Source organism: Mugil cephalus, chromosome 9, assembly GCF_022458985.1.
Source record: "Mugil cephalus isolate CIBA_MC_2020 chromosome 9, CIBA_Mcephalus_1.1, whole genome shotgun sequence".
NCBI lineage: Eukaryota > Metazoa > Chordata > Actinopteri > Mugiliformes > Mugilidae > Mugil > Mugil cephalus.
This window is the reverse complement of record NC_061778.1, coordinates 9233298-9249064: the sequence shown is the minus strand read 5'-3', so window position 1 is coordinate 9249064 and position 15767 is coordinate 9233298. Positions and strand designations below refer to the sequence as shown.

The following is a 15767-nucleotide window of genomic DNA, read 5'->3' as shown; positions in this document are numbered from 1 at the left end:
TCTCACAAAAATTCTTAACAAAAGGAGCAGACATGAGCCACCGGTTCACGCTGAGTTTATGTCATGTGAGAGTAGAGCAGCTGAGGAGCAGGCTTTATCTATCTGCAAACACAAACAGGAAGACAACTTGGTTTGTCTCTGACTAACGGCAGCACGGTGCAGACAGTCACCTACCAAGCATCCTGTTCAAGATGCTCGTTGGCAGCTTCATAAATAATTGCTTCAATATCTAACATTGAAGAGAAGCTTTTCTACCGTGAATCAGTGTTTACAATATGAAGCAAATTCCCTTAAACATCTACAGCAGCCACAAATTCCTATGAGGAGCATTAGTGCTACGCACGTACACAAGTTTATCAAACCATCTATTGTATGGATTCTCAATCCGTGTTCACAGTAGCCCAGGGTGTTTTCAGCTGTTCATCAGAGGGGCTGTTTTCCCTATTGCGATAAGAAATTAAATCTGCAGGAGCAGAGGATGCTGGGTTTGCTGCAGGGTGGCGAGGCAGCAGCTCTGATAATGGAGCCGACTCCCATTGCGCAGGCTATGAGGCAAACAGCCGTGGCGCCAGCCCAACCCTGCCTATGTGAGTGGATAGCTAACAGTGTCACTCTGCAGAGGCTCTCTCCCCATCTCTATGTGTATGTGAACATGTGGTTAAAGCCGCGTGTGACAGAGGGGAAGAAGAGAGATGCTGTGCTTCCGAATTCCTCTCCCTTTGAGTTAATGTATGTGGGAGAAAAGGGAAGGGAAAGGAGTACGACTGTGGGGTGTGCCTTTGCGTAGGGACACGTCAAACACACCAACCCCAAGTGATCGATCAAGTCAGAGGGCATAACAAAGCCCTTCTCGTCTATCCCGGCCCGTTCTGCGCATGTCTGCAGTCGGGATGTGTGCGTATTATGTAAATCTGAAGAGGGTTTTAATTTCAGTTTGGGAACTCACCAGAATATCGTGTCGTTCTGGCTGCTCCTCACAGGGTTCACTTCAAAGCAGTCTGCGGAGAGAAATAAACGGTCACACCTTAATGTGCGAGCACAAATAACATTGGAGGCCATACGGCAGCAGCTGTAATGGTGTCAGATACGTAAAAAGGTTCAATTTATAGTTCAATTTTTGATTCCATCCACGACTTAATACAAACGATTTGATATTTCTTCTGCGGCGCTGGAACAATCACTGCGGCTCGCGGGCCTCGCTGCCAGGTGAAAATTTAAAGCAGAAATATCGATTCACCTGCCGCCTTCTTTTAAGATGATTTCTTGCTTCAAATGCTTGACTAATATTTTTTCTTTAGTCTGCATAATTATTAAACTCCCGATCACACACCGAACACTTGCACTAGCTGGGGGTTAGTTTTCATTTACATATGTATTTTTTTTTCCCACTGCTGCTATTAAATGCAGTGAATAGATGGAGTGAATTCAGACTGCAGAATTATGAGCTTGTACTAGTGTTGCATTCATCCTTTGCGTTGTACTGTGTATCAGGGAACCATTATAGCCGATTTTGCAATACATTATTGGAATTTTACATATAGTAAAATAAAGTAAAAGCAGTCAAATACAACTACAACCTTCCCATAGATCATAGTTACAGTAGATGGTAAATTAAAAGCAATGGCTCATTGCTTTTAATTAGCCCAACGTTTTAGTTCATTACTTATTACCGTACTTAATTAAACTGATTCTTCAGGTAAACTATTAATTACTGACAACAACACTGTTTCTGACACTCTTTGTCAATCTCGTGAACCAACCTTTCTCAGTGTTAATAAACACAGACTTCACAGGACTGGGGGCTGGCTCTAAGACACGGGTCTATTTGTATCATTTTCATTCAGTATAATTAACTATGATCGTTTTTTTGTCGTTGTTTTTTGGCGAGCAAAATAAATGTTAAAAAAATACGTGTGGCGTATTTATTCTGTATATTATCATCTGCATTATGTATTTTCTTTTCTCGTATCATGTTTTAACTTTTTCAGAAATCACCTTGAATTCAAGGGCAAAAGTGTAAACTGTAAACTGAATGCATAAAATGTTCCATTAAAAGGCAACTCGCTACCACCCCCTCTCTTTGTGAAACTGCACTTGACCTTTAGAAACGGAGAGAGATCACGTGATGGTGGCGTGCTTTTGGATGTCCTGCTAAGGAAAGGCTTACCAAAAGCGTGGAGTTGCAGTTTTGTTTATTACTTTCTTCTCTGCCGACAAAATACCGTACACAACATAGGTGTGAATGGAGGCACAGCGGTGTTGAGGTTATTTGATACTTTCTACTCTAACATGCCTGCTATTAGATTTTTGTTCAGCACAGCCCAGATGCAACGAGAACTTCTCACTTCTTTATTACAGATCCTATCAGCTGTAGCGATTAAGCAAAACTTCAATGGTAAGCAGTGAAGACTGTGTTAACGATCCGTCTCAGATGCAAGCCCCATGCTCCGGGAAGCTTCCTCACCATCAATGTAAAAAAGAAAAGAAAAAGAAATTAGATATGAAGAATCCACACTGTTTTTAAATTGCAGTGTGAAACTAGCTAGCGTGGTATAAACATGAGGCGGAAAATTGACACATTAGACCGTTATTTCATTTATTGCATTCTAACAAAAACTGTGTGGCTGCTTGGATATTCATCTTTTGTATTTTAAAAACAGTGCCCCACAGTTAGGACGAGGACTGGAAGTTGGCTTTGTTGGCTACTGATGAGGAAATACCACACACATTGGTTGCACTAGTGGTCAACTGAGCTACTTTTACACAGTTATATATAAGCGTGCTAGCTAATGATGAATTCCTTTTTTTTTTTTTTTTTTTAATGCTTGATTATTACTGTAAGTAAGCTTTTGGTAAACATGTGTAGCAGTTTTAATCTGGTTGCTTAAAGAATAAATGCTCCACGGCCAGAATGTGGGATCTGCACTTTATTCCCTATCAGAGCAGGGGGGACACAGTGAGCAGAAACACGGGCACAAGCTCTCTCTCAACAGCGTTGTACACTCTTCCCGAGTTCTGGGCTTTTGTTTTTAAGGAAAATGAATATACATATATGATTACAAATAAAATGTACACACCAAAAGTGCCATTAAATATGAATTTAGTGACGAACCTATCAGAGCAGGGAGGACACAGTGAGCAGAGACACGGGCACAAGCTCTCTCCCAGCAGCTGCAGCAGGACAGAAAATATACAAATGAGGCTCAAAACTGACCAAACTAATAGAAACAACATTTTTTCAATACCCAAAACACACCAAAACATTACAAACAACCTGACCCTACATTTTCAGGACGTTTCCAACAGAAGAACCAACTTTTAAACATGCTAGCATAGTTTAATGAGAGAGAGCATCCCTACATAGCTTACCGTTATACACTCTTCCCGACTTCTGGGCGGGAAGGTGTGGCTAGACTGGACATGCTTCACGCCCTGTGCGTCATTAATTAAGGTCCCCCGTGCTACGACGACTAAACCGGAACTATGTATATCAATAAATCAAAAAACAAAAAACTAAAACAGAAATACAGACACCATCACACAGTTTTGGGAATGTTCACCTAGATAATATTAAAATAAACATTTATAATATAATCAAAATATTGGCACAGCTACACATGCACAGATAAACAGTCAGTTTGTCACACTTTTGCATTTGTGTATTTTGTTTTGGAGATATTTGCAGAAAATACTCCACCCTCCGTCAATGTAAATGTATAAATACGACAAATCCTTTCAAGTTTATTCCTAAGCATTTCTGCACACATGAGTCTGCGTTGCATCCACCCCAAATGCACAAAGTGAAACTCTGCCGGGTGTCACACCGTGGTGAGGGTGTCTTGTCTTGGGGTTGTTTTGTCATGTCATTTCCTGTTTTATTTTGAAAAGTAACGCTCCTCTCGTTTCAGGTCACTTGCCCTTCCTCATGTGTCACAAGTCTGATTGCCTTCCCTGATTCCTGATTGTGTCCACCTGTCCCCTATTTCCCTCCATGTGTTTAAGTAGTCTGTGTTCCCCTTGTCTTGTGCCAGAGTGTCGTCTTCGTCAACCTTCTCGTGCTTCGCTTCATGTTTTCTTCCCAAGCATTTTTCACGTAAGCCTGTGAATCCTCTCGGAGAGATTACTTTGATTTGTTTAGTCTTTTCTTAGCTTTTTTCCTCAGTTCTGAGGTTCCCTCCATTCGGAGCGTTTTGTGTTTATTTTGTGAATTGTTTCTTCATTTTGAATTTTCCTCCCTTTGGAGAGTTTTTTGTTTTCCCTGATTTGAATTACGTCCAGGAATTTTTGTGGCCATTTGTTGTCCCTCTGTAAGGGATCTCTGTACATTCCAATTAAAGTCCCTAGTCATCTCTGCATACTGAGTCCTGAGTGCTGCTTCGAGTCCCGGCCTGACACCGGGCTGAGATGAAGCAACAACACAAGTTTGTTGTGAACACTTTTCAGAGTACAAACTTCTTAAAAGTCAAATATCTGCTGCAGTACTGTATATAAGCTAAAACTGTTCAATGGAACCTCAGCTTTCTCCCCCTCCAGTGCTCATGGAGCTATCACAGTTAATTTAAGTTTTTGTAGATGACAACACAGGAACAGCTCTGATTCTTCTCTGTCAAATTCAACTGCAAAAAACGCGATCTTGATTTAACCCGCCTCTTTATCGGCCTCAGCCATAGAGGCACTGGGTGTTTGTCCAAGCAAGAGGTATTTACCCACCCAAATTCTGTCTTCTGCTAAATGTAAACAGGGCAAGCCTCTGCAAAGGATCCTGACATTGAGGGCAACCTTCAGATGTTGTTCAGTAGCCATCAATTACATCCAAAAGAGGCATGCCTCTTCAGTACAATTCAATTTTTTTTTTTTTATATAGAGTCAATAACGAAATTTTCTCAAGACGGTTTTCAAAATCTGGCCTGTCAAGGAAAAACTCCCTTTAACAGGAACCTTGAGCAGAACCCAGCTCATATGGAGGGAACCAAAAGCTCTTGTAAAATATATGACAGGTTATGTTGCAAAAAGGAATCTAACATCATCAGATCTTAAAAAGCTCAAACCCTTTAGTTTGCCTTCATATAACCAAGAAGAGGCCAGCTTTCCAGTCTGAATGACCTAAGACAGAGATGTGTGAAGTCAGATTTCACACTTGCAGCTCTTCACTGAGACGTCCATCCTATGTTCTTGTTCCCTGAAGCGTCCAGCGCGAGGGAATTGATTAATACACCCTGCACACACCATAACGCTGCAGAACATAAGCAGAGCTGTTCATGCTGCTTTGGCTGTCATTGTGCATATTGTGACTGCATGCCAACTGCCCCTCCATCTACTCATCAAACACCCACGCAGACACATTCAGCACATACCCCGCACCCACGTACGCTTCACTTGACTGACATGGAGATTAGGTTTGTGAGGAGACCCTGTACTCTGCATTTAAGGTTACTGTTGTTATTTTTCTAATACACACACTGCGGTGGGATGTGTTACTTGCAGCAGAAAGAGGGAAATGTTGCAGACTCCAAAACAAAAGCAGTGTTGCTTCAAAAACATCTTTCAGAGATCAGATGTTATTAGACTCACACACTGCCTCTAGCGACATCTTATTTTTCCCCTACAGCGGATAATGTGAAGCTTTTAAAACCCAATTCCTGTCTATTTAAATATATGTAGCTCACAAGTTATTTTCTTTAGCATTGAATTTCAAATACATTTTAATTTGAGGAATCACGCGAGCTGGGGAGCATGCTAAAGGTAAGGCTAGCTGAGTGGTTTTAGTAGTTAGTAGCAGGGCTAAGCTATGTCTCGGTTGAAAGGCACATGTGGTAGCTGGGTGGAGGGGAATGACTCCAGGATGCTGGAACTCACTGTTAAGCCTTCTTGAGGTGTCATGGGCTTAACTTAACCAAACATCATTGAAGGAAGGTGCCCACTTGAAAACCCCAATGATGTGCCGCATACTGCCCACTGCTGTTGGCCAGGCTAATTAGCTGGTGTCTTCCTGTTGGTTGCTGACTGGTAGCTAATGGCTAGCCTGTTGGTTGGTTGGTTGTTTTTTTTTTTCAGTTGGACTGGGCTTCCATGGACTGTAGGGTGGTTGAAATGCTGGCATTTCCCATTCACACTCTACTGTGGGACAGATTTACGTGGGCCCACTGCGATTTGCTAGGCTAGTTAGCTTGTCTCTTCTTGTTAGTTGCTAGTTGGTAGCTGACTGCTAGCCTGCTGGTCATTGTTTCAGTCGGACTAGGCTTCTAAATGTGTTTTGCTTCGGATCTTGGCACAAGGGATCGTAACATCTAAATCTGTGTAATAATAAATGCCAGAATGTGATTCTGCACAAAGATAATAGTGATGTTATGTCATCTATTAAAGGAAATGTACTAATCCTCACATTTATGCAAGAACAATGATAACAATGAAATGTAATATTCTTGCTTGGACTATGTATAGATTGTGTTTTCTCAAACAATATCACCGCTTCTATAACATATATAGGACGATTTCCACATATTGATGAGTCATTAGACACTGCAGCTGGCAGGGTGTTGTTTTGCGTCTCCCTGCTTTTGTAAAACCAGCGTAGCAACCCAGGCTTCTCATTTGCAGTCGTCCTCAAGGACAAGCAGCTATTTGTTCAGTGTTTCAGAGCCTCAGAGCTTCAATACACAGAGTGACGCAGTCATTTAGATAACAGTAAGCTTGGCTTTTGTCTCCACATAGTGACAAAACCGATGTTTAATTTGTCTCTCCCCCCCCTCACATAAAATGAAAGTTTAATACTGAATGATATTATGCTCATATTTTCAATACATGTCACTCTTTGCCACATGACTGGAGGCCAGCGATGTCCATAGAAACATTATCGCCTCTCAGTCCAGACGCCCTCCAGAATCCTCAATGAAGAGTGAAAAAGAACCTGCTACAGGGCGTCTCTATAGCACTATCTGAGCCATGTGTGAAAATGCTAGGCACATAGCACATCCACTTCTCTATTACTCTAGCTGACTTGCCACAAGGCTAAAATAAACACTTTGAGGCCAGGACCCACATCGCTATTATAAAACCCCAGATAAAAACAAATAAAGGAACACCTATTTAAACTGGGGCCATGGTGAATTTAACCAGTCGGGAGAATTGCAAATAGAGGCAAGAGGCTGCAGCCTATGGAGCAAGGCGCATTTTATCCCTCGCTCTTGAAGCAATCAGTGGGGAATACAAAATAAGATGTGACACGGGTAGACGAGACAGGATGCAAGAAATACCGGCTCTAATGCGCTGCGTGGATGCCTTGACTGCTGCGGTTGCCTCTGTTGTGCATGCTAAGCATGTTGGGATTTAAAATTGCTAAACAGCTGTGCTACTGTTTAACAGACAGCATATGCTTCTCTTAGCGTGCCCACAGTTGGTACACTGACCATTACCGGTACCTCCGGGGCGGCCAGAGTGACCTCCTACAGACTGCAGACAAAAGCAACAACCCAAGGCGAAGTAGAGGCCTGGACTGTGGGCTGCACTGCAGGGATCAGGAACACACGAGTGCACAGATATAATAGCGGGGGTGTAAAATGATGAGGAAGGAGATGTGATAATGTTTTACTATAATATTTACCATGACTAGGATTTTGTTGTAGGGAAATCTCTCTGTGGTGCAGACAGTGGCCGCGAAGATGCTGAGCAATAATACGAGTTGCCTAAGAGAATCACATCAAATAAGATACGCTCTAATAATTGCTCTGGTTATGCAGCTATTAAAAAAAAACTTTTTAAAAAATGTGCACGTCTGTGTTATCCCGAACCTTTCCACACATAGATAAGTCAGTGAACCGAGAGGAACATTGTAACTGAACGGTGCAGTTAGTCATCTCATATGAATAATTATGCTATAAACAACAACGCGAAGTTGCACACCACTGGCCACAGAGGTCAGAACCTTCAACGTACAGACTACGAGCGCGCAAGGGATCAGAGCTTCCCTACGATTCTGATGAGTCAGGCAGGATCGTCTCTGTTGCTCATGATCTGATGCTCTGGTAGTAAGCTCTTTCCCCTCCCCTTTCCCCCTCGTGAGCTGAAGCCTCTGATGATGTCCGTACTGCTATTTATACTCTTAGGCCTGCTCAGCACATTTACTAGCACCGCATAAATAATCAGTAGGTATGAGAGACAGTGTGCAGAGAAGGATGGGTTTGCTTTAACACAGCAACTTCTGGCTCCCTACTTTCGCAGAGCACTGCACCACATTAGCAACAACACACCACTGGCTGCAGCTCTCATTTGATTCTGTGCTGACATGCTCATTTCTTACGCCATAACAGAGGTTTTACTTATTAATGCAAACATAAACAAGTGATTGACTGTATTGATGGCTATTTTTTTTTACTGTTTAATCTTTAATGGTCACATAGATTGGACTGAGAGGCATTGATAAGTTCTCAGAGAGCATAAAATCTTTGTCAGCAACTTTTGAAATTTCACAGTAATGGGCACCACTTTAAATTCTCTTCTCACTACAAGTATATGAGACCAGGAAAACTGGCTTCGGTACCAGGTCATATTAGGCCAGGGCAATAATTATTGTTACTTTTATTACATTTTATCAGGTGGTACAGGAGCCACTTCCAGTGATTTATGAGGCAAATGCATCATTTATAAGGGACTAATTAAGACACCAAAGCACGGAAAGCTCTGCACATCTCTATTTGCCATTCTCTGTTGCTAACCCATGCGCATGTTATAACGCAGAATTTAATGGAATATAAAGCTGCACATATATAAACCACACACAGAGATATTTGCTCATCGCCCATCAATTTGAAACAGGCAGTTCCACTCCAAATATCTATGTAAAGCAAGGAAAACATGATAATATTGATGGAGTACACTCTGTATTTCACAAAATAAGACAGTCAGCAACAACACCTAGGTTAACCTGACCAGGCCTGACATCAGCAAGTTGAAATTTGTGAAGTAAAGGTGGGGAAAGGAACTCTGTGTCTGAGTCATATGTCAATCAGTTTTTCCCACTGGTCGTCACCTAAAATTTGAGATTAGTGCAACTTCCTACTCGCCTGCTTTGTGTCACCGGCAGTTTTGTAGCTGATTATCACTTTCATTAACATTCCATAGTTTCTTGTTACTAGCAAAATGTTTTGTGATTTTTCTGTGCCAACAAGGTTACACAGACATTCGCAGATGTGCATCAGGCCTGCAGCAGCAGAGGAGACCCGTGTGAACCAATTATCTGTCTGTATAGATCCTATTATTTCTAGTATTGATACTGAAAACAATACAACGCAAATTAAAACTTTGTCCATCAGTATATTGGAAGTCTATTTCTGTGAAGACTAGTGCAACTTTCAACACAACAAATCACAGAGAATCCACATAGCATTGTCTCTCTTCTTAGATTGTCTAGTTGCAGATAACTACTAGGGGTGGGTATTGGCAAGGACTTAATGATACGATACATATCATGATATTCGAGTCACGATACGATATGTTATTGTGATATTATGATATCGCAATATTCTCGTAGTTCACAGAGCAATTTTACATCAGATGACAATAATAATTCATTGGACAAATTGAGTCAAAAAACAACATTAATCCTAATGATCAATTTTCAATTTATTGTACAGAAAAAGTAGTGGTGGAGGTGTGGAAGTTGTTCAAGATACATGACTTTTTCTTTTAAAATCCATATTAAGACATTCAACATCGATATTGTATCGGAGGAAAAACTATTGCAATGTATTGTCATATCGGTATTTTTTCCCATCCCTAATAACTATAATCACACACTCCTAAATTGTCATTTTTACTCTTGTGTTTTCAAAAAAAATGGACAGAGAATTGTGTAGTATCATCAGCAGGTTGCCTTGGCACAAGCTCCTCTAATGCCAGATCATGTCTTCTGTGTTTTTACTATTTAAAAGCTGCAGACTGTCTCCTAATGGGCTGCAAAGAGAATCCAGTCTGGCTTCTGCTGTGAGTAAACTGTTCAGGAGGTGCCAAGGCCCAAAGCACAAATATACTGCACCCCAAATACGATTATACAGCACTCCAAATATTCTTTCCAAGGGTACATCATGTCCCTAAAATTTAAATCTGCAAGAGACACCAACATTCAGCCTTCCCTCTGTGTGCATATGTATAGTCAGTTACCAAACAATGAAACCTCTGGAGGTATGAATACAGTAACTAGCATGACAATAAAGCCTGCATTGTATGATTTAAAATAGTATTCACTTAATCATACAGTACAGAAATATGTTGACATATGCACGCTTTTTTTTTTTCTTTCTCGTGGCTTAGAAAATGTTCTTTCAAGCAGCTCACTTCACAAAGCACACACACATGCCTGGTGTTTGTGTACCAATCAGGGGTGGAGATTCACTACTAAGCTGCACACACGCACATTTCATTTTTTTATAAATTTGAGGCATTGCGGAACTGAGCTCAAGCCTCATTTCCACTCTGAAATTAAAGTTCTCCATCGACACCAGAGCAGCTGTCATTACATACGGCTGAGGATATTTATAGCAGCGAACCCCTAATTAATCACATGTACCTGTAAACCATCAACACTGCGCTATTCATCGCTTTATCTTAAACGTCAGCAGGATGATCAGTGATTAATTTCAAGAGTTTGCATCGAAACAAATGCCACAAAAATGATTTCTGGATGGAATTAAAAGATCATTAACACAGGGGGATGGTTGGTTGAAAGCAAATAAGAAGAATGATTCATTTTCTGTGACTCACAAACATTTTTAAATTAAGCTTATTAATGTGGCTTTGAGTGACACGTCACTCAAACGCAGCACAGGCTACAAAGATAACGACACAACGAGGCGAACAAGCAATGCAAACAATGTAATGCTCACCTTTTATTTAGTCCTTATCATATCACCCACAGTTGACACGGGCATGCTGCATTTATGTCTGGTTTGATGTGTGTCAGCTACATGCACTCTCTGCTTATTTATCTTTTATAAACGCCACTTTATAAAATATAAAACGGTGTCAGGGATAGCTTTTGTCCTTTCGCATCACTTACAGTCTGTGTTCTTTTTGGTAGATGTCGGCGTCATGTCAGGGGGTTTATTTAATTAATCAACACCGATTTGAGTGATTGTGTAATTTCACTCGGAACACATGAAGCACATCCTTTAATTTAGAGACAACAGCTGGAACACATGTATTACAGGACAGCTACAGCTCTCTAATCAACCGTAAAGGAAGACGCTCATACATCCTGCATGTCAGTTGCGCGTGACATGACAGGTAAGAGTCATTATAAATCGTCACAGTTACACAGATGTGCTGTGACTGTATTAACCTTTAGACCACAGGTTTTCAGCAGGGGGAACGTGACCCCCTGGGTCGCACAGGTACTTGCAAGGGGGTTGGTCGCAAAATCTTTGGTTGATTAGACATTTTATATACACATATATATAATTTTACCCCACAAATTTAAATTCTTTAAATACACATTAACATGAATCCAACATATTTTAGCAAAGGGATAAATGGAGGCAGAAGATATTATCTTTCAGTCACCACCCTACTATAATACAAGTTTGAAATTAATAAAATAATAATACTTGAACCTGTGTATTATTTGAATAACTCTTAAATTGAATGCAAAATAAATAGCACGAGGCTTAGTTTAATATAGAACACATATTGTAGGTAGGGGGTCCCTCATTAATTTCTCCATCAGTTTGTGTGCCCTTGGCCTGAAAAAACGTTGAAGACCCATGCTTTAGATGAACATCTTAAATTAACTTGAGATGATCATTTTAATGTTGATGATGTAAACTGTAAAGCAAATAAAAACAAGGTTTTTTTTTGCTGCCTCAGGTTGCAATAGTGTGCACGTCTTCACCAATTAGAGATGTGCAAAGTTCTATTGGCACTTGCTTTTAAAATTAGAGGTGGTTTAGGGACACGTTCGCACGATAATAACAAACTTGGTAAGAAAAGTGTGTGCACGCCTCATGAGCTGCATCAACACAAACCTCAGTCTGTATGTAGCACTTTGGTTTTTTTTCTGAGCTGTTTCCTCAGTAGCAACATGTTAAAAGAGGCTTCATCTACCCGGCTGCAATCACGCACAACTGGTGCTTCAACATGACCTCAAAAGACACGTGCAGAAAACATGCACTGCATCATCATTTTCACCTGCATCAGAACAGAACACCACGCCCTTTTGTTATTGACAAAGAAAATAAGGAAAAAGAAGCCAATGTTTTACCTCGTTGCTGCCAGGAAGCTAAATAAGAAAAAAGAAAAAAAACTCAAGCTGCAAATCCCACAAGATAAAGACAGTCATTTCACTGATAAAACCAGCCATTTAATGCTAGATGTGTCTATTTGGTGGAAATAAGAAACTCAGTTGGAAAGTAGGATGAGAATTTTACTGCATTTCTGTCAAGGTGGAAAATATGAAAAGATTTCCTTTTAAAAACACTCTGAGGATCATTTTAAACCCAAATGCGTTGTTTATGGTCCCACAGCTTATTACCACGTATCAAATGATCTGAAAGATAATATAGCCGTTATTTGCACAATATCCTTAACACATGCCGAATTCTGGCTAATCACTTTCAAATGGGAAGAATATAACTACAAAAGATCACTTCATATTAAAACATGAAGCCATTATTCTCCAACTGAGTCTCATTTTGTTGTTTATTGTTGTTGTTTATGGTGAGCATATACACTGCACATTCCAAAAACTTTCTTGTCTATTAGCGTATTTGTCCTGATATAGTGCAACACATTACGGCTGCGTCACATAAAAGCTAAACACATTTTAATTTTGGCTCATAAAGTAATTAAGATTCAAATTGGAATTACAGTGACTTTTCTGTTAATTTACTTCATTTAACTGGAATTCATCAGTTTGTTTTTCTAGGCTTTCACCACGCGAAGGCTTGGGTTAAGGAGTAAGCGAGTAGATGAAATGGGATACATCTGCTTAGTTTCCACTTTCAAACATTCCACATTTCTCACATTCAACATTTAAAACCTTTGGTGAGACCATTACAGATGTCCACATTCTACAGCGGAGTCCAAAGTTCGCCATAAGCCACGGTAAGATGAGACACAATGAAACTTTAATGAGCTCCACGAAGAACCTGGGCTCCTGCAGCAGCAAATATTGATAGGATATAATAAGAACATCATGAAATATGTTGCCTTCAACACAGAGTGCCATTCACAATATGTTAAGTGCAGGATTTAAGATTCATGGCAGTTCAATAACAAGAAGCACAAACAGTGCCATTTTCTACATAGAGCAACATCTGAATGTGTAATGATTTGCCTGAACCCAGTCGTTTTGAAAAGCGATTGTTTTCATTGCTCTCTCACACAGTCGTGGACTTGGACAGGCTTGCTTAGTCACGCTGACAGAACAGTGCTTCCACAGAACTCCAGAAAAGCCCTGTTTTGATCCACAGTTACAGTCTCATTTGAACCCGGCTGCAAATGTGCATAAAGCGCCGTTGTTTGTCTAGCCCCTGAGATGTGCTTGAGCGTTGGCTTTGTGTGTCCGGTTATTTACTTCCGTATCTACAATCCCCACAAATGCCACGGCATTGCATTGTAAAGGACAAAACGCACCCTGGAATAGCATTTCATGTGTGGTTTAACAACCATTTGTCATTGCAGTCAGTGGAGCTACAATGGCTAATAATAGTGAACTGACAACTACCACCGCAAACGCTGTGATCAGAAACAACAGTGAGCTTGAAAAACAGTCGTATCCTATCCATTTATGTCGGCGTATTGACATCCGTGCCGATATTGAAAGGGATTATGTGACTTAAGTCTGCATGTTTGCACGCCTGAAGAAGTGTTCTACTTGGATGGATGCTGATCTTGCTGTGCCAGTCAGCTCTGTCTGACTACTGACTTCCTCCTTCGCAGATAATCCCATGAAAAAGACAACTCTTTAATGCCTAACATCCTTAACGCGCCCACCGTAGATGCCCAATCCATTTCGTGTCTCACCGTGGACAGGGGGATAAAATCAGATGATGATGGGCATACGTAATTTACCTTAAATTCACTACAGAATTGTTGAGCAATCCAATTTCAATCCAGGTGCAACTCAGGCCACTCTTGGTCTTCACTGCAGATTTCCATTAAGATAAATAGAACAAAGATCTGATAAAGGCCACAGAAACTCAGTGTTTACCATAGAGTTTCATGAAAAGACAATAACAGATTCAATTTTTGACAGTCATCCTGTTTCTTTGGGACCATATGTTGCCTACAAGCAAACCTCCTGCCACGCATTCATGTAGAGTCAGCAGCCAATGGATGTTACCCCGATCTGATTCATTTGATTTTACATGATGATACTGTGAAGGGCAAACACACGTCCGCTTTTTACATTTTAAGTCCTCCATAAAATGTAAAGCTGAGTCTGGTTCAGGACATCTGTGCCTGATAAAAATGAGAAAAGAAATATGGGCATGTGTCTGCATGAGGCAGCGACATTACCGAATATTCTCAACACCATCCAGCTGGTTATGAGGAGGGGCAGGGAAAAGGCGGAAAGGCCAAGAAGAAATAGAACTGTAGTCAAACAGAGTGTTGGCTAAGAAATTGCTAAGAAATTGCTAAGAAAAGTAAATCAAGATGTTATGGCCTGGTGTGCAGGTAAGGTCAGCTCTTGACTTTGCAGAAAGCTAATTTAGAAAGAGAAACACTTTATAAAGTCGCTGCTAATTTATGGTTCTAAAATTACAGATTCCTTATAGATTTTAAGCGTAAAATATTATTAAGTTGTCGCACACATTGTGATTTGTTGATGGCTTATTAGACAATGACAAACTCATTTCACTTCCTTATTTGCACCCATAATTGTAGAAACAAAGATTTATTACCTCATCCTAATGACTTACATTTATTAACATGGCAACCCAAAAGATGCCGATGATTTATAACAGATGTACCAAGCATGGATTATTAACAGGTGATTAAGCCATTCACTGCATATCTTTAGACAAAAGTCATTGTAAGATCTTGAACAGTAAAAGCAGTAAACTTGTAAACACAAGCAAAAGGAACCAAGTACAGAAAACCACAATAATTATAATTAACATCAGGGGACAGATGGATAAAATACTATTTCAAAAAGTCATGGTTCTGAATTGAAAAAGAAAATGATTGCAAAGAAACAATGATGAGACTGATATATCTCTCATGCCTCGCATGTCTTAAAAATATAAAGTCAGAAGTAGATATTTAGCAAGGAATTGAAACTAACTATTAGTGTAATTTAATGTTGAAAAATTCAAGTTGTTTAAAGCCATCATGCTAAGCTAAGCTCTGTGTCTCCATTCTAACTTTGCTTGCATATTCTCATTTGACTTTGCAATACAGCAGATCTAATCGTATACCCTAAATTGACGTAGTTCGTATAATTAAAAGCTCCCAGATTATAACTGTCCTATAATGTGCACACATACACTGATCAGACATAACATTATGACCACCGTCCTAATGTTCTGTAGGTCATCAGAGAATGGACATGGGCCTTCTGACGGGGTCTTGTGGTGTCTGGCAACCAGGGTTAAGGCAAGGTGCCTCTGTGGATCAGGTTTATTCCAGTGCATCCCACAGATACTTGATCAGTTTGGGATCTAGAGAATTTGGAGGCCATGTTTTTTTTTAGTTGTTCCTAAACCATTTTGTGTGTGTGTCTGTGTCCTGCGGGGGGTGACTGCTGTGGTGGCAAGTGGTCTGGTCTACATGGT

The 15767-nt window shown here is 40.4% G+C and overlaps 1 protein-coding gene across 5 annotated transcripts in view; it reads right to left on the bottom strand.

Moving 5' to 3' along the window:
* The window catches only part of lrfn1 (leucine rich repeat and fibronectin type III domain containing 1), a 199911-nt gene that overhangs the window by 52685 nt on the left and 131459 nt on the right, over positions 1-15767 (bottom strand). For 2 of the 5 annotated variants that reach the window (XM_047595007.1, XM_047595002.1), the window contains exon 2: positions 947-998. The gene's annotated coding sequence lies outside the window, so the exon portion shown is untranslated. Of the gene's footprint in view, positions 1-946; positions 999-2345; positions 2456-3112; positions 3349-3369; positions 3388-15767 lie in introns of those variants that run through there. The other 3 variants (XM_047595003.1, XM_047595005.1, XM_047595004.1) reach the window with 3 other exon arrangements.